At 40.0% G+C, this 25,564-nt stretch overlaps 1 protein-coding gene and 1 long non-coding RNA gene across 7 annotated transcripts in view; one reads left to right on the top strand and one right to left on the bottom strand.

The window, feature by feature from the left end:
- Positions 1-25,564, bottom strand: part of LOC118410814 — a 172,453-nt gene that overhangs the window by 61,006 nt on the left and 85,883 nt on the right. Inside the window, exon 3 of one of the 3 annotated variants that reach the window (XR_004830600.1) lies at positions 19,543-19,649. The exons of 1 other annotated variant lie outside the window; for it this stretch is intronic. This is a non-coding gene — a long non-coding RNA (uncharacterized LOC118410814). Of the gene's footprint in view, positions 1-7,571; positions 7,662-19,542; positions 19,650-25,564 lie in introns of those variants that run through there. One more of the 3 variants, XR_004830599.1, reaches the window with a different exon arrangement.
- LOC118410800 (one cut domain family member 2-like) overlaps positions 25,135-25,564 on the top strand; it is a 74,478-nt gene continuing 74,048 nt past the window's right edge. For 2 of the 4 annotated variants that reach the window (XM_035812627.1, XM_035812626.1), the window contains exon 1: positions 25,137-25,258. The gene's annotated coding sequence lies outside the window, so the exon portion shown is untranslated. Of the gene's footprint in view, positions 25,259-25,564 lie in introns of all 4 variants that reach the window. The other 2 variants (XM_035812625.1, XM_035812628.1) reach the window with 2 other exon arrangements.

The following is a 25,564-nucleotide window of genomic DNA, read 5'->3' as shown; positions in this document are numbered from 1 at the left end:
AGTTTCCATTCTCACGCTAACGCATGAAGGGGCTTTTTGATCATGAACCAAAGTGCTATCTGACTTAACTTCCAGAAAGTCGGGGGATAACTGCAGAGATTGTTACCTTAATTGATTTGCTTGACTGCACTCTAGCTTGCCTCTAAACTATCTCCTTTGGTCCCGGAAGGTTTCTTTATCAGATGAAATGTTGCGTACGATTGATGATGCGGTTTACCCGTGTCCGGCCAGGGGCCATTGCGATGGTTTTTATGATCCGGCCACACGGCTAACAATTGCCTACTCTGAGAGAAATCTTGTCGAAAGACGCCGACTGGGACCGATCTTGCAGAGTCAAGAAGACAGCACATCTTATCAAGATGGGACGTATGGTGGTTTTTGTCTGAGGGTAATACAGGGTGGATGTGATGTCACAGTCTTTAACAGCACACAGTAAATCCTACAAACCAAATGTCTTCTCAGCGTGTTTGTCATCCAAGACACTCTAAACTCCTAGCAAAACACTGCCTGCTGCATTTGAATCTTACTTATCACTAAGTTCAGGAAATATGAATGAATTGTTTTCACTCATCAGTAATGTTGCCTAATTGTTAGAAAATTCAATCCTTTGCTACAGTCACTATGTTAACTTCTGATGCATTAGTACTTTGTCTTTCTTAACTGCTGAACTTGTTTCTATTTCTTTGCTAAGGGAGCACATGGACGAAATCTAGTCATCTCTTAAAGATAATCACCTGTTTGGCAAACGTTCTCACCTTATGTCTTGTCTATTTTAAAACTGATCTAAAGCTTTGTAAGAATATAGAGATGAATATAGAGATAAGAAGTACAGGGTCAATAAATGATGTGTAAGGGATTAATTGAGATAAGATCAGAACAAGATATTGTGGTTTAGTGATGTAATGCCTATGGCTACATGGCATGTGCTTTGGGAGGATTAGCAGCAAAAATGCATTTCTCAACATGTGATTTTCTAAATCATATTTTTATGGTATCTCCCATTATTGTATTGAATATCTGATTTCAAGTACAAAGATATAGCTGATTCGTTGATGAAGGTTAGCCATAAAGGTACTGAGGAAGATAGCATATGCTATCAGAAAAAAATCCAGTAGAGACCTGTTTGATGTAACGTTATTTCACATATTGTATAATTTTATGATTAAGAATAACAATATTTTTTTGTCAGTATTCATACTTTGATTCAGCTAATTGTTAATGTTACTAAATGCAGTGTTGAACTTCATTGTACAACGTAACTGCTGTTTTTCAAACTTATTGGTACCAGGACAAATATTTGGGTTTAGTGAAAAGTTTTATGAAAATCAAAATTTTTGACAAATTTGTCAAAGCTTTAAAGCATTTATCATTTATGTCAGCTGTCAAAGCATTACTTTAACATGTTAATTTTGCACAACAAAAAAAATTTTTGGGAACAAAACTCCCTTAATTGAAATATTTTTATGGCAAACATGTCATATAATACGCAAGTTGTAATATGAAGTTATATTATCCCTGGGAGTTTTAAAACGCGGGATAATGCAATATAAGAACTGTTTTGGTCTACTGGAGGACTCTGTTATGGCTTTGGGCACAACATTACTTGTGCAAGTCTCTAATGTCTCTCCTAACTCAAGGGAACAGGTACATTACACAGGTAAACTCAGGTCTTTCTTCTTCATTACTGAAGCCACTAGGCAATTGAAATCATCGGTCTTTTGTTGACGGGCCATTATCCAAACTTAAAGCAGCTTTCCTCCAAAAAGAGTGTGCAAACTATTGTGTTTTTTCCCATAAAGAAATAACCTAAGATATCTTAATAACAGTTTGATGTAGAATATGATGTATGGTGAATACATGACTGTACTATATATCAATCAATCAATCAATGTATGTATACATTATGTAAAGTACTGAAAGTGTTATATTCTTGGGATCTCATTTTTCTATGTTAGAGACACTAGTCATTTATATCAAAGAACTGGAACATGTTCTGACATCACCAATATCAAGACAGTGTGATAAGGAAATAATCAAAGTACTATGATCTAAAAAAAGGACATTAGCATTGTGCTTTTCGCAAAGAATTGACAAGAAAGACCATACCTAAATCTGGTACAATCTCGAAATATGAATATAGGGTACTTTCAAGTTTTACAGATAATGGGAAACACCGTTGTCTTTGTTTCAAGACTGGACTGCCAAATAAGATCATAAAACTCACTATTAAGAATCTCCAAAAAATACAAGAAGACATCTCTTTTAATGTTACGCTTGTTGACCATCACTTTACAGAGGTTTACAGCAGAGTTCATCGGAGCTGCAAAACTCCCCTGCACTATCTGTGAAGGTCCATGACACCTTGAGTGCGTCTACAGAGGACTTGACTCTGCATCTAGAGCCCTTCAATTCTAATCTAATGAACGCTGGCCGGCATGAAGCGGCCAGATTGGAACCCAATCGTTTCGGACGACATCTTCTGACTTCCCCGTCTCTTTCCCTTTACAGCAAATTATGGGGTCGGCAGTCTGCGGACCGCATCCTCATTAACCGCTTCTGCTTCAATACGCCATTAGTACAGGCGGAAACAAGAATTACCAAAAAATTACCCAAAGTTTGGGGAATTACTGCCCAAGGAACAATGGAGATGATGAGGTATTCTGGCCAGAACGCACCGGGCGGTCGCGTAACGTGCCTTCCTATCGAAGCGGGTGGTCCGCACACGATCGTGACCTAGGAGCATAATGGGACGTAGTAATTGGTCAGCCTACGCCGCGCTCCGAAGAAATGTTGTTATACTCTTTAATAACAGGGAAGGGCATTCATCACGGCTCATTTGCATAAGTGGACGGGATTTACGTGTACCGAATTCTTGGTACGTAGAGTTGGCGGAACGCAGGGCAGCCCTTCCATGCTAAGCACGTAGATCGTGCATCGCTGGTATGCAAAACGGTATCTCTTTTGAAAATCACTACAAAGCCTATCAAGCCATTATCATTATCTAAATCAACTTTACTATACATATGAATAAAATCTTCTTAGAGAGAACTTATTGTTATTGCTGATGGCGTCAACTTTTCAAAATAGAAACCATCAATAGACTGCACACTTCTTGACAAGACTGCTCTCAAGAAGCTTGCATTTCTAGTTTCTTATCAGCAATACCTTCACTTGTAGCAGCAGAAAATATCAAATTGATATTCTTATTAAGGATTCTTATAACATACAATGTAGCTTGTTTTGACAACTTAATGTATATTGAAAACATAATCACAATGCAAAAAAAAAGATAGCAGAATCTTACTTTCTAAACTAGAAAGATCGTGGTAACCCAGCCTACCATTACAACTTTCTTACACTATTATTTAAAGCAACTTGAGTCCGAAACAACACTTGCTTCTGCAAACATTCACTTTTCTTGAGAGGTTGTAAAAGGAAAGCGGCATGGAGTTTTTAATCACTGAAGATGTTTTACTTCAAACAAACATCATTTACTTCAAACAAACAAACTTTAATGAAATATACTGTAATAATATGCTACACGAGCCCTTTACCTAGTAGTACAAGAAAGAAAAGAATCAAACATAACACTCTTCATTGTGCTGACTTGATATACTGTGGTAAACAAAGATTTTCTCAGGCACTGTCTTATACAAATGCAACTGTAAATGTAATAGTCTTTTACCTAGTAGTACAAGAAAGGAAAGTGTTGCAATCCAAAACTCCAGGCTAAACCCTGCGGTAACAAGCGACATTAGGACAACAAGGTAGTCAATTGCCACTGGTCATCCCCATCAGGACTAGGCCGCAGAATCCTCATTCTTCTTAATGAAGGTTGTTGCGTGCGGACAAGCAGGCTTGTATGCATCTAGGTCAGGCTACGAGTGATGACCGCACCGGGAAGAACTGACAACCCTTCAACCGAACACCCCATCCTAATCACAACTCAGAAAGCCTAGAAGAAGAGGTGATTAATTCAAGTAGCTGAACCTGTTTGGGAGCAAATTGTTGTAACAATATTCCAAAGTGTTTTCAACATCCCATTGTAACTACTGCCCAGAACATTTTCACAAAGCGTAAGGAAAGAAGGTGATCTTTTAATCTTTCTTCCAGTAGTTGTACCCTGTTGACCAAATCGTCCTTACAATATCGCATAAGTGTTATCAACATCCCATCCTGACTGATTCCAGTTTTTTCTTTACAAAGCAAGGCACCAAAAGAGGTGTTTTTTCCAGTAGTTTTATTCTGTTTGTGACAAGATTCAGAAGTATATTGTAAATAGTGTTATCTGTCCCACTCTAAAAAATAAAGGCACAAACAAACAAAACTCTTGGCTTTGGCGCTTACATTGTAGATTTTTGTTGTTAAATCTGTCATTTTCAGCAATTTCCTGTCCTGAAGATTAGAATTTTTCAAACATAATGGGGGGGGGGGGCATTTGTGCCAAAACCAAAAAGCAAATTTTCATAAAGCAATGGAAGGACAGTCCTGCAGGGTCATGATCTAGATCTGAGAAAAATCACATTTATTTGACATTTTGCTTCAAATCCCCTTAAGTTAAAAGCTGGACATGTCCCATTTAATCTTTTAAGCCCCCTTGACATAATCTTTGCCCCCAGCTCAAACAGCAGCCACACTCCCCGTCATTATTAGGCCTTCTGGCAATACAGGGGCTTCCATTTAGGGATATTATGTGCTTGATATAAATTAGTGTGTTTGTGGGTTTTGGTTGAATATGAAAATAAATATGCTCAATTATCATAGGCTTTGACATATGTGGTGTGGAATATTAACCTTAGTACTACAAATTTTCAAATGTTTGTGATGGATTTGTTTGTTGCATTTTTTGTAGTGATCTCACCACTGACAGATATGTGTTTCCAATTTATTACTTCTAAAACACAGAATATTGTCTCTGCAAAAACCTTTGTTTCCTTCTACCACAGAAGGTCCAGCAAAAATGCATGAATTTACAGTAAGTTTTCAGCTACATGGTAAATTAGCAAAAAAGGAATACATTTCTATATATTGTGATTCAAAGCTACATGAGGTTGAATATATTCAACTAGGTGTTAAAATAATGACTTGTCCAGTAACAATGGCATTTGTAAGCAAATCCTGGAGTGTGAAAAAGAAAAATCCTCTCAGGTGTTGACAAGAAAAAGAACTACATATTCTGTCAAACATCTCAAGAAAAAAAGGGAATATATGAATATATGAGAAGACCTCTCAGCAGGGTTTAAAGAAAATATGATACCACTGTCCCTTTCCTTGGTGCTGAAAAGCTCTCAACTCTTAAAATTGCCTTTGAAATACTTGGATACTTCATTCACTTAATCCTGGTGTTAAAATTCATCTCTATCATTAGTATGTATAATATGCAATACAATACTATTGTTACTATTGTACAATACTAAGTCAATTGCTTATTGTGTTGGTTTTAGTTCCACAGCTGTTGTTTTTTGGCTTCTTTCATCAACTTTAAATTCAAGTTCTTTTCACACCTTGTTCAGATGCTTTGAGAAACATAAAGAACGGGCTGTTGACAACAGTTTGTAACAGTGCAATATTTTGTAGATGTTGATTGTTGTGCCTTATTATTTGCTAAGAAGTACCCCTTCCATTATCTCTTCCAATCTAACAGTTATATATATATTTCAAGTATTTTGAGCTTGTCTGTCTGTCTGTGTGAGTCTGTTTATATGTGTGTTGTTCTGGCACTTTGTATATAGGTTGTGCAGCATTTAAACACTTCCTCAGTGCTGTTTTATTTGTATGGGTTGCAAAGCAGTATGGGTAAAGAGGTGGTGTCTGCTATCTCTTTTTGCCCTTTTGTTACAATTCTTTGATTGTTTTCATTCTTTTTTTTTGGTTTCATTTCCATTATTACAAGAAAACTTACAGATAAAAACTTAAAAGAAAGTTGAAATCATGAATGCAACATTTTAGAAAGTAACAACCATCCAAAACATCTAGTTACCACAGTTCACATGACAATTAGACCAGAACAAGCCAACTCTTGTTAAAAAATGTACATCTCTCTCCTCCTCATTACAAGGATTTCAAACTTAAAAGTTGGTCTTGAATTTCCTAACAGACGGGCATATTTTTGCTACCTCCCTGAGGATGAGACCTTTGCGATCGTATTTCACGAACGTCTGGTTTTAAGGTGAGCTTCTTTCCCCTTTTCCATCAGGCTATCTCCCTTGCCACTTAACACAAATACGCCTGCTCTTTTCCTGACCCTTATAATCATGTTACAAACTCGTAGTTACTGAGCGTAGTAAAACTAGAAGCTGTAGTATGCTTTGGGGAGACACTTACTCGCCAAGAAGCTCTAAAAGTTGGGCAGTAGAACAGGGTAATGTTACAGCAGGATGGTCTTCTAAACATTCTATTGTTGGAGTTCTAACTCTAAGGACAGAAAGAATCAAATGGTTATGATCTTATATGGAAACTATCAATGATAATGAATTTATATGAAAAGTATCAAATTTCAATGGCAATGGCAATGTCCTTATATGGGAAGAGGTAGGGCAGACTGATGCAGTAAGTGTTAAGTGTAATATTTATGATAGAAGTAACTATTTCAGGTTTATACAAAATTAGAATTTCAATGAAAGTCTATTGAAATTACTTAGACTATTCAAGATAGTGTCTGTAACTTTGATCTTAATAGCCAAAGACAGAAAGATTTTTAGATAGCTTTGAACTGATTTGTCTCAAATCCATCAAGCCAGTTTTACAGACTTTTATCATCAAAGAAAAGTTAAAAATTTTACTCCATTTCCTAAGTAATGCTATCCTTTTTATGCTTTGTTTTGATTATTCCACTCTTAGATATTACTTCTACTACTTTTATTACTTTATACATCAGTGGTTTTATGGTCTTGGTAACAAATGCAATCATACTAAAACAATAAAACAAAACTAGTACATTTCCTTACATAAAGAGTATACTGTATGTAATATGCCTTCTAAAAATCCTAGTAATGATACCAACAATCTTTGATAGTTTCAAATTTGATTTTCATAACTTTTAGAAGTTTTTTTTTTAGAGTTGACCTCTTTGCTATGTAATATTTCCCGGGCCAACCAAATCATGGACAGAGAACATCAGTCATTCATCATTCGCGAAATGACTCCGCCGAGTCGATAGCATCCCGGTTTCATTATGACATTCAATAAAAATGGGTGAGGTCATTCAAAATTATAAATTCCTTTCTTTTGTGTTACCCTAGATATTTAGAATCGTTCTGCAAGCGTTACATGTGAAGACAGCGCATTGAGAATAAGTTTGAAAGGGTTGAATAAGGGATGGAGAACGAAAATTGTTCTACTTGACCGGATTGACATGATATAACTGGTCTGGTCAAAAAAGGCCGATTCTAACAAGGAAAAACAAACGAGGTTCTGGCAGCCCTGCGCTAAACCATCACAAATGGCCCAGTGTGGCCGGGTTTAACCCGTGCTGAAGGTTTAATTCGGGAGCACTGAGGCGTTTCTCTGCTCCAAAGGTTAACAGGAGAGGACACGTTTGGGAGAGGGGGAGTAATTTTGGGCAGACCTACCTTTAGTTGTTAGCCGGGTGAGGTGGTCGGCCATCACGGGGTCACCACCGCGGTCCTAACCTTTAACCCGCCCAGCGTGCGACCTGGGGCGGGAACATTTGAATGCCCCCCGGGTAGTGGGAGCCAGCACAGCGTTTCCCCCTCACTACATCGCACGCTGCGACTGTGATAGGTGAGTCCTCCTCTCTTTCTATCGCTGAAAACGATTTTTCTGCGGTGAACACAGTGACAGTGTGGAATGTACTTTTTTGTTCAATTTCGATTGATTTCTCAAGAAAGAAAGTCCGACTTAATCCGTTAAGTGATAGTCAAAGGTTTTGAATCAATAGATTGGAGTTTTACTTGCCTTAACGCAAGTTAAAGACCCAGTCAAACTTTTGTTGGTGTTATGTCTGTGAGAAAAGAAATTGAATGTTGAATCTATCTTTTCTTGCGACATGTTATACGGATATTGGACGGCTATATATAGAAACATAGATTCATTTGTGTATTTACTTGTTGATCTCTGAATTGCTTTCTGGACAATTGATTTATTTCAGCTACATATCAAAGACGCTAACTTCCTGATGTTTTCAATCCACCATCTTGTTCAGATGCGTCTATCGCCGCCCTTGCTTTTGGTTACGAGACCCAAGATAACATTGTAGCGGCGGTTTGATCAGATTATATCTGCTACAGGTTGTGGAATGATACACTACCGGGTCCCTGGTAGACTTTATTACTCTTCTTGTTAGACTGCTCTCATCCCGTGTGGCGACACTGGCCATATGACACCCTAATTTGCGGGCGCTTAGCAATTTTTCCCATATCACCGTGTCATTTATGTGACTGTGCGGGTGTCCTGTGGGACACTACTCGCCTCCTGGCCGCCTGGCGGGAAGCAAAATTGGATTTCCCGTGTCAGAGTTCGGAAATTTCTTTTGATTGAGGTATTTCGCAAATTGCCTTGGCAGAGCCGGGAGAAAAGAATAAGTCTTTCCCTAAAAATTGAATTTAGCGCGGGGTTGACACCGGGGTAGGCTTGTCGGTGGTGCCGGTCAACCCGAGCGCTGTGCGTATCATTGACAATAATGTAGAAAACGATGAAAAATGACTTTAATTTTGTCGATGTTTTGCGGATAAGGCCTGCGCACAGGAGCGCACATCTCTGCACTGTACGCTCGTCTTCCCGCTATCAGCCGGGGGCTTGGCGAAGAGTTTGAAACCATCCATCTTCCAAGTCTTGCCGCCGTTCCATTTTCTTCAAATTATGAACGAAATGGAGGGGGCGTCTGGCTTTCCGCCGAAGGGGTCCGGTCTCATTGTCTCCCCACGCCACTGATCAGAGAACTTCCTTGTTTGCTCCTAACCGTGTCATACCTTCAATTTCATGCTCCCTCCAACAGAAATAGAAAACGGGGCTTTTCCGGCAACGCACTAAATAATTACAATTTATATTTATGAGGGCCCGGTTTCAATCATATTTACGGCCCCTGGCTCTGTCCACTGCCGCAACGCCCTTAAAAATGCATGAATCTTACAATCCACAGCAATCCGCTACTTTATCAAATAGAAGAGGGGGCGCACGCTAAATTGTAGGGAACGACCCCTTCCTAGAGAAGCTAGCGGTAAAATCTAACCCTCTCCCCTTACCAACTGTGCAACCATGCAGCCGACTTCTGGCTCTAAGTGACGGAGATTGAACAAGTCCTCGGCGCAAAGAAGCGAGGAGAGCCAGGCCGGCCGGATGGCAGATATACCAGCTATTACAATTTGTTTGACGGGGCAGGCGGGCGTGAATGATATATAGGGTTAACTCGGAACAATTCGCTCAACACTCTCCCCCGGCCCCGAGCTCCCACACGAGCGGAATGACTAAACTTATAACAAGTGTGCCGCTCACTGGAAGTAGCTATGGGCCCAGGACGGTGGGATTGTCAATAGCAAAGGCTAGAGGTCCCCTCTAGTGGGAGGGGGGCAGGTGGTGGTACCAAGGACCGATGTAGCTATGCCACACGAGTGTATAATAACGTAGTTTAACTCATTCTGCAACACAACAGGACAACTTACATCGTCATTGAAAGAATTTATATTCATTTCGGCTCTCATAAAGGTATCAAGCGTATAAAGACAGGTTTGATAACACCTTTGTTTTTGGTAGAATGAAATATGTAGCACAGATTTACATGGATGATAACGTAGTTTAACTCATTTTGCAACACGATAAAATCACTTGTATCGCTGTTGAAACTACAAGGTGAAAGTCGTTTTATTTCCGATTATCTTCAATGTATAAAAGGTTTTGATAACATTTTGGATGACATTTTCCGTTAAAAAATGTGTAACTTTACTAGGAACGGAAATTTAACAACCACCACTTTCACTGTCCTTGGTGCTGATTAGCTAGTTCTTGTTGGCCATTGAAATTCCACCTTAGATCAACCATATCAAACGTCTGATTGACAATCACTGAAGCTTATATGAAGTTAACTTGAGGGTCATGCGTAGCCAAACTTGACCGTAAGGTTGACTGAGAGGTACGATGAAAACTCACACAATGTTGAAAGGAAACATACTGTATAGTTTCTGTTTTGAGTTTACTACAGCACAATATGATCCCTCTTTTTGAGTTGGTCTTTTTTCACACCTTATAAGTCTGTTAAACGTTTTACTATAATTAACTGCTAGCAAGCGTTGTTACATTAAAGATTTGTCTTATAAATCGTACAAATCAGCGCGTAAGGCGTCACTTCACTCCACGTGTAGTTTTACCTTGTGCCCCAAAAGAATAACAAGGTACCGGGTCAGAGGGACACTGAATCTATTGCATACATACAAAAGTCAAATGATTCAAATTTCCATCTTTATTAGTTGTATTACGAATTAAACAATGAAATTGCACTTCTCATAATAAACCTGACTAAGAGCAACAAACAAGATTTGCTGAATTTGTACACCAAGCGTCTTTTCGAAGCATCACTTCCCTTTTGGTGTTTGTAACTTGTCGGGAATGTTTTTGAGCTGATTCTCCACAGGAAAACAGACGGTATGTACAGGATCTAGCTAAAGCTAAAGTTGCCCATACATCAGTGAGATGCGTCGGGCCCGGCGCCCATCTCCGTTTCATAGCCCTGGGGTCACACATAGGTGCAAGCACTACAGCAGGGGACTAGTGCAGTGTGTTTAGCTTCCATACTCTTCTTCTTAGCAGAAAAAGAAGTATGTACCATTTTTAAGAGTCTTTGGTATGACCCGGCTAGAGCATCTAGTCTTCCTTGGTAATCTCCTACCCAAGTACTGACCCGACAGCACGATGCTTAACTTCCGAGATCAAGGAATTAGTTGTATCAACGCACCACGGTCGTAGCTCTTCTGGATCTACAGGTTTATCGTACAGGAAAACTCCCTTTGCTCTTTTTGACAAGTACAATGAACAGTGAACCACAGCTCCGGGTCCCGCCATAACTACAACCCTTATCAGTAGCATGCGAGTCGGGATTCGAACTCCCGACATGTAGATCGATCCTGTGGCAGGGTCACTAACCACCAGACTACGCGTATCTGAAATTACATATCTTTCCTGAAAGTCTGGTAAAATATTGCTATGATATCAATTATTACAGGCACGCTTAGCTTGATAGCAAGTTTTCCCTTTGTCAATTCTCTTCTCCGGTACTACACACAAATTTACAAGATTTCCGAGTCTATCAGGGCAACAATGGCTGGCTCTAGTTCTCATGTCAGTAGTGAAAAGTATAAGCAACCACTCAGTGTTTCCCTGAGGAAGGTAACAGAGCCCGAAGCGTTTTCATATAAATTCCTTGGGTTGTGTAGCAAAGACGTTTTTATCAAATTCGGAATGATATTTAGCAACGCTTGAAATCGCAGATAAACAAAGAATTCCACCAATAGACCTTGTCGTCTTCGAGTATGTACTAAGTGGACTTTAGACAAAGCGATCGTTTCTAAAGATCCTCTCCCGGAATTTAATTATCGTTGTTTTATCGGAGCCGTGACTGAGACGGAAGACCAGTCAGTACCGAGGCGTGATACCATTTGTTTTCAAGGAATCAACGGAGAAAAGAGTCAGCATCCTTCAGTTTCTATTTATCGGTAAATTCAGCTTTTCATTTGGGAAATGTATTTGGAATAAGGGTAGTTTGTAAGAAACTTGGTTTTTGTCTTAGACCTTAGTCCGCCCCGTGCCTTAGCGTTTGTTACTTTTCTGGAATCCACGGAGAAAAAACTCAGAACCACTCATTTAATTCCTGGTTATTGGCGAATCCAGCTTTTGATTTTGGGAAGTAATTAGAGTAGATTGTAAGACACTTTGGTAGCTTAAAGATTGCCCTTTCCTTTATGCCTCTGTTGTATAATAATATTCTGTTCTGGAACCATCCAAGACATTGCTTTCGTCACATCATACTGACAGAAGTAAGTTTGCCTTTTTGTATCCTGGCCAGATAAAGTTTTCATTGCAATAAAAATATACATAATAACAAAATACTAGTATATGCAGATCAAAAACGCAACCACTAGAAATGTGAAAAAAAAAAACTGTTAAAGTTAAAAGCGAAGTTGCGTTCAGTTCCACAGAAGGACGTTAGCAAACTTTCTTGTCATGTCATCTACGTTTGTTTCCTGGCCTGCACAGACACATTAGACACTGGACGCCAGGTGTATGATTGAAATATTACAATGGGACCCGTGTTCCTCTCAGTCGCATTTTTACCAGATTCTCCTCCGGGTTGCCATTTGTTTACATTATAACAAGTCCCCTTTTGTAATAAAAATCCCCCTCTGAGGAGACAGGAAAGTGTGGAAGTGGGCCGACTGGGGTTTGTGTCCGACATGAGGGGAGACATGTAATGATACATGTCAGAAATGATTGACGGATAGCCTGAGAGACGGCGCCTAGGGGGCGTGGCATCGCCGGGGACCGTGTGGCGGGGATGCTAATCCTGTCTGACACGGGGGTCCCGGGTAGGACCTCTTCTCGGCACCGATATGCAAATAAGGAACAAGCCGGCTGCCCTCCATCAATATCTATTTGTAATTTTATGCAAAACATAACCCCCTTTGTGCTTTGATGCATAGACACAGCAAAAGTGTGTCGAGGCCGCTGAAAACCAGTCTGATTTTTCTCTTATACCGTTCCCATAGTCATTACACAGGAAAGCAACTTGTCCTCTTCCTTTGTTTTAAGACTGACGCAACCTGTAAACATGCTCTCAAAAGTAAATAGATAGTTTCTTTCCCTATCGATGACAACACTAGTTAGAAACGCTGGCACTGTAGCTAGCTTCTTCCTAGTTTTGATAACGGTACAAAAGGACTGGAAACGAAAATTTAACAGGACAGCTCAATTTCCACTTAAATACAGTGCCGCGGGGAAGATGAAAGGCGAAAAAATTAGACACTTGGGTAAAAGTAATTTTCATTACTCAGTTTGACCCGAGAAAATCCCCGCAGCTTGGCGCGTCCCTAAAATTAGGCGTGTTGGCGTCGGTGCGATGTGTGCTCCCCAGGCGCTGCCATTTCCCTCTATCATTATTGGTTCCTCAAATGTGTCTATCTACCACTAATTGCTCTGAGAATGACGTATGGTGCAAATTACACCACTCCAGAGAGCGGAGCTAGAAGGGGGTTGTTAGAACAAACGGGAGCCGCGTACAGACCTGCAAATAAACATGAGAAGCGTCACATAGCGTCACATTTGTGGACCGGGGGCGCATGGCTTTTAACCGCTCGCTTAAAATCGCGTTGTGCCATTTACCGTTAGCACTTGTTACGTGCCATTTTAATTAACCCCTGGTCTTCTGTAAGAAAGCTGTGGTCTTTGCCGTCTTCTAGCCCACACGGGTATCGATTCGCTCTTAATATTTAATGCCATTGATTTTTATATTAGGAGGTGACAAGATTTTCCTGTATTCCAGCCATATTTTCTGTGGCGGCGATTTTGTGTTTACGGCATGCGTACCTCCCAAGCGGTTTTATCCTGATTTATACCAATGTCGAAAGTATTGAGTGGACTTTTTTCTCTGCGATTTCGGCGAGAGGCGTTCGATCGGGTGGCCAAGGCAAGGGGACGGGGTTCAATCAATTTTCTTGACCTCCGCCGACAATTATGCAGAATTTATTATTTCACTTCAAACCGAAGTGTTGTGATGACTGCTTTTCCCCCTGTTCTCTTCATAAATCGTTCCCGACAGTTATATTTGCGCGGTGTCGTCGTGGGATGCATGCTGCACACCGCAAGGAAGGGGGCTTGGTCGACGGCATTTGTTACGCCACTCAAGGGAGAACAATTAAGTAGAATTGATGGTCAGAGTTTGGAAAACTTTATGACGACAATTCTTCACACCACCATTTCCTCGGACTAATTAAAGGGCTTTTTAAATTAACTGCGGAACTTGCGATGCGACGCTCTACTAATTTCGTCTACGAAATCAAGTCTGAAACGAAATCTTTTAAGCAATCAAAACAAACTATTTTGACACCAAAAGATACATTTTAAGCTTATGAAGTCGTTAAGATTTAAAGCAGCTCCTTAGTACTTTCGCGATAATTTAGATACACTGATAACTTTCCACAATCTCTTAAAAACCTAGTCATAAGTTTTGGCTGGGCGAAGCTTTCCAACTCTCTTCCCGGGTCATTTAAGATCCATCAGTTGATTGGGGCATCCTTCTTTGTAATTAAATCTCCCAGATAAGTTTTCTAACTGGTAGGAAGTAATAAAGACTCGAGGAGTAATGATGCATCCGTAATGGCGGAATCGTGGGCGGAATCAGAGCGCAGGGCGGAACCGGTTTGCGTCCTTGTCGTGAAAAATGGTGACCACCCGTGTGGCAAGTGCAGAATAATGGTACGAAATATGCTTCAAGAAATTCTCAAGCATAGGAACTGCGAGCTACAAGAAATTCTACAAACTTAAATCTTAAGTTTTGCTGACTTTTTTCATCGTTTGACACATGTCATGATGTGTACCAATTTGCACTTACTTGGATCATCTTGTGCTTAAAACGACTTACACATATTTACTTTGAATGGTATTTAAAACGTTTCAGCAGTTTTGAAATACAAAAAAAATTATCTATATGTTTGCAGTTGAAATTTAACAAGAAAAAAGTTCGTGAATGTCATATGCAGTATTTGAAAGCACTATGGCTTTATTTGCCCTGCAAATACATGAAAACCTCCTACACATTGAAAAACGGAGGACCTTTTCAACTGTATATGCCTATTCAAAACAAAAAATGTAGGTTGCAATATATTGAACGTCCATCAGTGCAAAGTCTGTGGCAAAGATACGCAGCCCGTATGACTGGAACAAGACAGGGTAGAATAGTGACCCGTGAGCAACTTTTCCGGCACTTGAAACTCTCGTTCACTCATCTGTTCTGCTGTTTTTTAACAACAGTGTAGGTACATACGCTTGATAAACTGCCAATTTTAGAAAGAACCAAATGGATTCCTCAATGGAAGGCACAGATGGGAACAGTCTGGTACCATAATTCCGTACTATTCCGACAGATCTTCCACCGACATGACACCAACATTTGGGGCACAATGAGCTTTACGAAACGCCAGCTTGGCGGCTTGATTTGTTTGAAGACCCGCCGATACTGATCAAGCTATAAATTTTTCAGACGATTTTCCAGTATCTCGTATGTCTACAAGAGCAATTAAATTCTAAGCAAAATTTATGACCAAATAAAGAAGGTAGAGGACGGCGGATTTTCGGCACCATGTTCTTTCCACGTATGAAAGATGTCCGGATGAGAGGATCAATAAAGAAACAAATGAAGAAAATATAGATTGATGCAGGAATGGACGAATGGATGAAATGATTGTTAGAAAGACAATCGAGCGAGCCTGGACTGTAATGCTGCTTAAATAGCATTTTACTTTTCATGGTTTCCTTTTGTTGTAGGTCTTCGCCCTTGACATACACCCTCTCCAAAACAGAAACAAAATACAGCTTCACGCCTTAGGTATCTTTCTGTGATTCAACTATATTTACATTGAGTAAGAACTACATTCAGAAAGTCATTTTTCAATGTGACATTGCCAAAGACGACAGACCGTTTCGCTATGAGGCAATGACTGAGAAGGAGGACAAATGTCTGAAATTTCACTTTGTAGTCAAAACACCTTAAGTAAATCAAGATAAGAAGCGCTTTACGACAGATAAAGTTCATCACCACGCCTTGGAGTGTTTCTTGTGTCTTGGAAGAAGTAATGACTTTTTGTGCCCCGGTTGAAGTAAGACTGACTGGTGTAAACATTCAGACCCAGGGCGAAATGTTCCTCCACAGCAAGAGTCAACAAAGTCACGCTTTTCTGCTTTTCATTCATAGTCGCCTCCGTATATCACGAAGAAGCCTTGTGGTACTGATTTCTGTGCTTTATAAATAAGGTGTCAGAGTATTTATTGGTTTTCACACCCAATATGGACCAACAGTGTTGGTCAATACGCGAAGGACGACAGTGTTGTCTGCACAGCAGCGCCCTCTATATTGTATTGCCCAGGATAAGAACTGCAAAGAATGAAGGCAGATATGTACGTATCATTCTTAGGCTATGCTGATTTGATTATATGAATGGCATTCTCTGGAAACCCCAAAAAGGATGCGTGTAAAAGATTTAAACAAAGTTGCCTGTAGTATGAAATCTAAATGATAAGGAAAGTTGAACAAATGACTTAACACACAGAGCATAGTAAACAGAACAATACATTCTTCATTTTTTGTTCTTTCACATCTTCTTATTTTCTTTGAACTTGAAACTGACATTGGCATTCTATGACATTAGTATATGCTTTCCGATATAATCTTTTTTAATCTACGGCAATATATTTGCTCATTTTGCTCTGTACGATTTACAATATGGCTGAAAACTTTTTTCTTAGGAAAAGGGCCGAAAATTGATGCGCGCGCTGATGTTACCCATGTCAAATCAAATCAAATCAATATGGCCTTACCAAAGTCAACTTGTAAAATAAACTTTTGGTAGATCTTACTACACTTATATATTCGCTGGCCCTGTGTTGGACTCTATTTTGCCCGTGCTCTCTCTCTCTTTCTCTCTCTTTCTCTCTCTCACACTCACACACACACACATATGTACACACACACACACACATACACACACACACATACACACACACACACACACACACACACACACACACACACACACATGCACACACATTCATGCACACACATGGAAACACATACACACAAACACACACACACACACACACATGCTTGCACACACACACACACTCACACACACACACATGCTTGCACACACACACACACTCACACACACACACATGCACGCACACGTACACGTACACTTTTGTCCTTCCGTCCACATATCTTTCTACTCAGTTTTTAAGTGTATATACCATTAATAGGTAGTATACAGAAGCAGACAAATCCCAGTACAAATAATAGCATTAAACAAAACCCTTTTCCTACTGAGAAACGGGAATCCTTACAAAATTGGATTAATATTATTTAGCTGTGATAGTGGAATAGCCGTTCACAATAGCTCCCTGTAGATGTTTGTAATCCAGTCAGCATCAAGTCCCAAGAAATCAATTGTAAAACTCCGTCCTGAGTATGAAGCTATGGCATTAAGTCGCTGCATTGTAAATAATATTTTAAAAAAGTCCAAGAAAAAGGACTGAAGCAATTTAGGAAAAAAGTCAAATTATAAAGGAAAGTGCGCAAGAATATCATTTCACGATTTCTGGCGATTGTACCATACTATTCGCTCCTAGTATTTAGTATTTTTGCCCCGCCACAAACTCTGATGAAATCTCCGGCAAATCGATGGCGAAATTGATTATTAATTAGCGCGATTGTTGCGTTATCTTCGGTGTTCTATCATCCCATTCTTCGGCCGCATGATCCGATGATTGGGTTCTTTTTTACGCCGGATTACATTTCCTCGTCCTTCAATTTCCACACATATGGTTCTTTTCTCTTAGTGGGTTGGGAACAGATCCTTTTTGTCGACCCAGGGGGCGTATTTGGATGCACTATGGTATACACTGAATATGTGTAAAAGGAAATAAATATTGTTTAAAAAGTTATATATGTACAGGAATGTTTATTTTGACGTTTTGAAAACGTATCACGTTTCTATATACAGGCTGTGCTTTTCACAACTCTTCTGCACACGTATCTACATTTGCAGTTCTGTATCTACCTTTGCAGTTTGTTTACAGTTACTTTACAAAGTTTACACCCAGTACTTGTCCTTATCGTGGTTCAAATGTAAGACAGCGACATTGCTTTCAAGTGCTTCACAGATTTAACATGTACGTCTGTACAACAAGGTCGCACTTCAGACATCAGCATCAAACACTTGAAAGGCGGAAAACGCGGCATGTTCAAAGGAACTCTACGTCTCCGGAAAACGTAGATTTGCGTCAGTAAACTCTTCTTCCCTTTTCACCACGGTGCTTGAACGTCACTTTCAAACCGAGCTGTGCTCACTACAACGTTAAAAAACGTACACCTCCCTTAGTGCATTAACATTATTACAACCATCCACGCAAGCGGTAGCTTTCAGTTTGTTTTTGTAGACTCTGCAGAATTTTTTTTCACACACCCTCAGGGAACCATTCTCACAAATTGCTTAATGCGAAAAACGTGGGCCTGGAGACACCCAGCTTCCTTCATCTCTAAATTGCCGCGCCTCTTGAGTGTCATAAACACATGCCCCTTGGACAACCTACAGTCTGCTTAAAACGCGGCTAAGTACAAAATGGTGGCTCCGAAAGCAATTCAGCGACTTAGAATTATGATTCGGTACCGAGTTAATTGCTTTTACAACGCCCGCTTATGACAGGAGGAAATAAATGACCATGCGAGTTTAGTACACTAATTTCAATCTTTATGAAAGAATTTCGCCCAAGGGCTCCCTAGCTACCCGAAAAATTGATGAAAGTTTAAAATGGGTGAGGACGGATATGACCTATAGGGCCTTGGCGTCTGATCCTGAAATCTGCCCCGGAAAGATCGGCAGTACATCAAGAAGGGCTGAGTAAAACCTCATAAACCATTTATTTTAAATGCAGGGATGTTGGCTTTTATTTTTTGCCTTGGGGACTATGTACGCTCTAAGTCAAGCTCATTTACTTCTAAATCTCACAAAATACGACTTTTCAGCGAGCAATAAAGCAGTTTATCGCGAATCTATCATACGGCGTTTCGCTATCACTGTCGTCAAAATGATCTGTTGAAAAATTAAGGGAGCGTTTTTCTTCCACCCGAAACGCCACGTTTTTAGTTCCGGTAGGAGCGCTTCACGGGCGATAAATTTGAATCTAGCGTTATGATTGCGCCGTAAATTGTCGCCAGGTGTAGCTAGGTGTGTGTGTGTATGCTGACGCAGCATGAAGCCTAACGTTAGGGACGCTCGCTGGAACTTAAGGCGGGAAGAATGGAAAGGCATTTTGTACAAAGTAACTTTAATTTTATCAACAACAAGAAAGAACAAAATAAGACAAAGAAAGAAACAAAGTCTGGAGAAATCGAGCAAAGTTTTGGTGTTATAAATGATACATAGGCAGCAGAGTAATTACAGAAAGTAATTTAAGAAGGCTAGCATCAAAAGTAAATTAAATTCGTCGGTACAGAGATGAAAGGGTAAATCCAGAAAAAGGGCAATACACACTCAAGCACATTTACACACATGCACGCGCGCTCAAACACACACATGCGCAAACACACACACACATACACGCACACGTGTACACAAATACACATATGCACACGCATACACACACAAACGTACGAATGTATACGGACACACAAACAGACACACACAAACACACACACACATACAACAGAGAGAGAGAGAGAGAGAGAAAGCAAAGAGGTGCCAGGCAGTGTTTAATCATGTATTGTATATTCCAACAAACCACTTCAATCTACCATCCATTATATCAACCCACACCAGGTATCCCTACCGTCGCTCATTTACTTCCTCTTCCATCTTATCTTCTCCATCTTCTGCCCTTCTTTAAATTTCTTCAGGTTTGCACTTGATGAGTGGCAGCCTCTGTCTTTCTCCCTCCTGTATAAACAATTACACAGCGTTAAGTGCACACTTTAAAACCATACTGATGTACACTTACTAGTAAATACAAACTCTAAAATCGGTTAAGTAGCGAATACAAAAGACACTTCTGACAGCTTAGCTTCATGAACTGTGCCTTATTATTAGTTCTAAGATACATTTTGAGGATCTGCATAATTTCATTCTCTCCTATTCAACAAAACTTTCATCATCATTAGACAATTTACTCTTAACCAGTAGCGATGTAAAAGGATCACCAAGTAGTAAGCCTTGTTTCTGTGAGTTGTCTGAAACTTCCAAGGAAACGGTTATGTTCTTAAGTCTAGGTGACAAGCTTTCGCTCGTTGCATGACAATTTTATTCTCAAGACTTATTTCTTTAATATCAAGAAAATTCAAAGCCTTGTAAGTACAGCGCGAAATCCAAGCTGTCAGGCTTTTAAAACTTCGCTAATCCTCGCGTTTCCTCGCCAATCCTCGCGGGACCTCGCGGCGGCGCTTTGCTCGTTGTTTGCCGTTCAAGTCGGTTAACATCGCCATATTTTCTCCCCTATCTACGGAAGCCATAAAAGCACTTTAGGGAACAAGTGACAACCTATAACGAATAAAAATCGTTCGGCGCTACCACTGATACCGCGTCGCCCCTTCGGTGGGGCTTCTGGCCCTGGCGGTGGTCCCGAAATCGAAGTAACACTCATAGAACACTACGGTTTCATTAGCCGAGATTGGAGAGGTTAAATACTCAGAAACCGAGTTGGCTGCTCTTTGGAGATGTATGGGTTAAGAGGGTGATTAGGGGGTGCCCCGGTATCGACAATTAAATATCATAAAAGCCACGGGATCAATTCCCAGTGAGACCAGGCCACACTGCCGCTTTGTCCACGCCCGCTCCGCAGAGACATAAAAACGCAATCCTAATCAAAGCCATACATATTTATCCCTATAATCTAATATCACACGTTGGTGGTTCTCATTAGGGTCATACTTATGAATATTTCTAGGTGACATGAGTCATGACTGTTGTGTCGTTCGTTTCTTTCCCGCCTAAGGGCACTTGGACCGGCCATCGTTCTTGGTAAGCCCTGGCGGCCTGGATTAAAGATTTTCAATGACCGCTTGCTTTCCTTTCTTGAATACCCAACACCTCGTGACCATTTTTGAGTTGAGTTTGAAAACACATCACCAGACAGCAGCATTGCTTAAAGGATATTATGTTATATTGTAAAAATATTGTATTTTATGTTCTAACCCTGAAAAATTGCAATTGGTATTTAAACAGTTGAAACTTTATTGTGATTGAAAATATATTAAAACTTGCACCAAGTTGCTAATGTAAAATGAATAATGAAGCACAGACATTAGAACGTGTTGCCATTTTACACCGAATGCATAAGATCATGCATTTAAGATGTAATATCACTTTAGTTGATTGTCTTTTATGATGCACCCTAGATTGAAAATGACCCCACGTACGTGTATTAAAAGTGATTCGAAGAAGCTAAACGTTTTTCTTCATAGTTTTATGGCTGCGATAATTCAGAGGGTGGGGGAAAGGGCGTGTAATCGCGCCAAAATTGATACGGGGTGAAATAAACATTACACGAGCTATTGGCCCAGCCAGCTGTCGTCTGATTTAAAATGGCGGCCGACAGCTGACAGACTTTGACGGGTGCGCGAAAAACTCTCTATGGAATCAAACAATAGTGGCGGCGTTTTTCATGGTGATAACTTAGTCCTGGGAGGAACAATGCAATTGATAAGGATATAACCTATACGACGTAAAGATAAGGTCGAGGTTATAACTTAAGCCTAATTTGTGACCATATATGACAGAAACTGACAACGCCACAACGTTGTTGTGGGCTTAGACCCCGTTCACACTCAAAAAAATGAAGCGGCTTCAACGTCGAAGCCGCTTGATCCGGATCGTTTTCTTGAGTGTGAACGCTCCAAGCGGCTTGGATTTTCACCGATCCGGCTCGTTTGCAATCCATCCCTGGGAGGTAGTTTGAGACACTTGTGAACAAGCCGCTTGGCTGAAATCGCGAGTGTGAACGCAACGCGGGATAGATTCTATGCAAATTTCCGATTTGCCCCCTGTTGGAGGTTATATATCCAGGTATCGGGAGCAGGAACACACGCCACACTGACAGGTTTGCTCACGTTACTGAATTTTGTGCCCAATGATAATGTCTGGAAAGAAAAAAAAATCGCTGTAGGGTCAAGGCAAGTGGAATGGGAAGCAAACAAAGCTTTTTTTATCACGCGAAGAGAGAGGAAACACAGCAAGCTAAAAAAAATCACAAAAAACAAGCATATCTTTGAACAGCTTTCTCTCTGGATCATGATATAAGACTATTGAGAAAACCTACAAACAATGTTGTAAAAAAGTACCTGAATTCCAGGTACGGAATTGTGTGCGATTAATCGGATTGTCTGAAATGAGTGTGAACGTAATTTATTTGAAGCGGCTTGCCCGTTGAAGCGGCTTCGACGTTGAATCCGTTTCATTTTTTTGAGTGTGAACGGGGTCTTAGTCTGCATTATACTAGCCGTCCTACCATAGTCTTATATGGATCTTGGTACAGCAAAAAGAGAGAATATTGCACAGTATAAAAACTGAAATGATACTTAAGCAACGATTCACTACCATGACCATCAAATTTTTATTTTTTTCAAATGTTTTACATTGGCTTCTATTTCTTTTATCTGGTCTTTGTTTACTTTCATTCTTTGCATTTTATTTCTTCCAGTATATATGTTTGCTTTTTTCATGTTGAAAAAGTAACGAAAAGCTATCTGTAAAAGATCAAACGATTTAAACTAGAAACAGCATCTCGGTATGCCCTCTTCAAACGCATGTCTCATTAACCAACATTACCCCTCGATACGTCATGTTATCAATAATTAATCTCGTCTCTATGACATTGTCTACCCACCCTACCTAAAATAGCAACCAAATGTACGTAACGTAATAACCAGCGACCATCTTTCCGCTTAGATTTGCCTTCAGTCAAATCAAGTATTTATATATAGTTTTGTGTTGAGGAAAATAGTTGTCGGAGGGGGTACACCATTTAAAAAAAATCATTTGTAGATTTGTTGTCAACTTTTAGCAGAAGTTCTGTAATATTGTTCCTATGGCGTATAGCTTTGTTGATGTAACGTCGCAATGACGTATTCAGGTACTATAAATTAAAACCTGTGATTGGCCTGGCAATTGATTATACAACCAATGGTAGTCTGACATTAAATTCAATTCATTTGGTTATGGGGTAAAATTGTATTGTGAGTTTTCGTCAATGTTTCTTTTTCGTCTAACTTATGACTGGTTTTACAGCCCATCGGCAATCACAGGCTTTAAATTTTAGTACCTGTATACGCCATTGCGACGTCACATCAACAAAGTCTTAATGATGGTATCGTTTTTGGCGGTGGAAATCGTTGTCATGGTGACAACACCATGATCATAGTAATTTTCCTGCGGCATCTGGGTCCAGCTCCTACCTCTAAACCTTTCAATATCCGAAATTCGGTATCTCTTCCTTTGGTATTCATCTCTCAGATTTATATATTACATATGCACATTTAGCGTTAGTAAAGTTTAAACAATATTCCAAATATTGATAAATGTTTGTTTAATTTTTCGTACAGAGACTTGCCAGAATTTGCTGGAAGGTGCGGATTTGGGTATATTTTTTGCAGGAAATGAAAAACTATTGATTACGTAATACACTATAACTATTGCGCTTTACATTCAATCACAAACCCGATAGCCTTCATTTGGAAAAAGCTCAAAAAACAAAACAAAGAATCAAATCAATGATTTCCAGGTATTGTTAGATCTGTTGCGATCGACCCCAGAGATTCCAAATCCCCCATCAGAGCCTTTTTCTTAACCTTTGTGCCACGAGTTTATCAAAGTTCTGAAGTCCGGACCCTGTTGCTCTGACAATAGATCCATCTTGCTTCAGCCATAAGCCGAGTTGTTTTCCCACATAATCACATTCATATGCTTCATATTTTGACTTGAGGTGGAGCTGATGCATCTTAATCTGATGACGGATTCCTCCGCTTTTCTAGAGCTGAGGTTCCGTCTTAGCCATCAAAATGTTCATCTTTGATCATTTTGAAGGATTTTCTGATCGTGAGAGACCTATCGCACCCCACTTTATCATATTTATAAAGATGTAAATGAAAATAAATGTGCCATGTGCTAGAGGCTTCAGTTTTGGTTGTAATGCCCTGTGAAAAAGAAAAGAGAACAAAATACGCTTTGCGAGTGTGTGCACTTACATGTCGCAAGTGCTTCTTTAAAATTGATATATTTGCATTAAATCAAATCTTATAAATGATTACGAAATATTAGCATTTGTTTTTCTTCTACTTCAGCATGACATTTCCCAAGTACACAAATTGACCATGTAACACTTTCTCACTGTTGCGGTTTTGAGCAAGTGCCTCGGAACTTCAAGTGTCTATCTTCAACACAGCATAATGTACTAATCCTCCTTCTTAAGTTTCTTTTTTTCAAGCCTGTGTAACGTGTTTGGACGTAAATAAAAGTTGTTAAAGCAGTTGACGAGGCATCGCTGTCATTCTTCAAAAGAGCCACGATGTCTGCCTTTCAAAGATGCCGTCGTCAGAACACCACAGTTTTCACACTGCGTGTGGCCAGGGTTAAGTAGATACCGCTAGAGTATGGGCATGGTCCTTAGAGATAGGGGATTCACACACATATCCTGGACTTCTTCAATGCGGCAGTTAGAACCGCTTGCTTTTTATCAAACGTTAGTCCGCTGTGAACCCTTCCGTTTTATGGTCCTGAGTAGAGGCGTGGTGGTGAGAGATTTGGTGCCAACAGCAGGATATGTGTCACTTTTGAGCTTTGTGGAAGAACATTGTGACAAGCTAACGGTCTTTCTTCCCACCGACCTTTCATGACGAAAGGGAAACATAACCAAAGATGCTAACATAAACTTTATAAGACACCATTGACAGTTTCAATGTTTTGTTTACAATAATACATCTTTTGTTTTTTTTTAATTTCTACATTCGTTTCTTGATATACTCGATTCAGTCATCTTTTTACTCATTGTTTCTAGACGTTTTGAGAGCAATTCGTACAACTGACTTCATCAATTTGCGCTATAGCACATTTTCTGCGCATTGAAACATTATTAAGACATGGGTAACAGCATAATCGTCTACTATCATCTTGTTTATATGAAGCAAAAAGAAAAGCTGCCAAATCAAATACGAGTAACGTTAACTGTATAAAATTACATCTACTAGTTGATGGCATCACTTTATTTCATTATTCAAGGAGCTTAGTAGATTGGCCATAGAGGAAATTTGGCTAAATATTTCAAGAATTCAAACGTTTCATGATAGCTATGAATATTGTTGACTGTGTCCATTCTTGCTGTGTAGTTGACGAATGGACCTTTTTGTGTGTTTCAGTCGTCTCCTGCACGCTCGCCTCGCCTCTGGGTCTTGGTCGCGACATCGGAACAACTCTCACCGTGAGTTCAGCACCAAGGACGGATACCGCCATCCACAACTCGCTTGGGTGTTATTTACGGACTAAAGCTCTCTAGAGCACAGGTACTGGTTGCAACCAAGACAAAAAGTGGAACAGGATAAGACAAAGTTTTAAAAAGGTTGATAAGTGAATAAAAGTGCACGATAGACGAGAAAACTAGTTTAAAGTTTGTAATAAGTTTGAAAGTAGCCGGTGGAGGGGGGGGGGGGAGCATCGTAAATGTACGCTAGGAGACCCGTTGTATTTCTACTGTAGCAAATGTCACGAAGTGATGTTACTAGATTTGTGAGGGTCGCGACCCGAACCCCAAGAGACGAGACTCGCCGACTCCTTTTCGATGACCCTTTCGGGCATCTTCGGCGTCTGTG

The sequence above is a fragment of the Branchiostoma floridae genome, chromosome 3 (assembly GCF_000003815.2).
Source record: "Branchiostoma floridae strain S238N-H82 chromosome 3, Bfl_VNyyK, whole genome shotgun sequence".
In the NCBI taxonomy this organism is placed as follows: domain Eukaryota; kingdom Metazoa; phylum Chordata; class Leptocardii; order Amphioxiformes; family Branchiostomatidae; genus Branchiostoma; species Branchiostoma floridae.
This window is presented reverse-complemented; position numbering and strand designations above follow the sequence as displayed.